Consider the following 511-nt stretch of genomic DNA (forward strand, 5'->3'; position numbering starts at 1 on the left):
TATTCCTCTGCTCAGGTGCCCACAGTCTGCAAGCAGAAGGGATAACTGTTGGTCAGAACAACTGCATTATTGTAGGACAGCTATGGGAAACATGAGACGGTGGGAACATCTGGCTGTGCAACATGTGTCTGCGCGCGCCCCTGAGAGACGCAGCCCGCTGGCAACGCCGGTGGTGTCCGCCGCTCGAGCCAGTGTGGCGCAATGAGCCCTCCATGTGCGGCGCAGGGGCTCTCGCGCTACCTGCCTGACGCCTCATGCCAATGAAGTACTCCTGTGACACGAGGGGGGAGGAGGGGAGTGTCATGGGGGAAGGGGGTTGGAAGAGCTCAAAGTGCGCCACGAGAGGGGTTCGAAGGATGGGGAGAAGAGAAGCAAGGGGGAGAGGCGCACAGTAGGAGGGTGAAACTTAAAGGAGGCGCGAGAAAGAGCGAGGGGCGGGCTGCAGCCCGTTTCCCGGAAAGCACATGCCCGAGCTGAGAGTTTATAAGGCGGAGCGCGGAGCTCCGATCTC

The sequence above is a fragment of the Lissotriton vulgaris genome, chromosome 5 (assembly GCF_964263255.1).
Source record: "Lissotriton vulgaris chromosome 5, aLisVul1.2, whole genome shotgun sequence".
NCBI lineage: Eukaryota > Metazoa > Chordata > Amphibia > Caudata > Salamandridae > Lissotriton > Lissotriton vulgaris.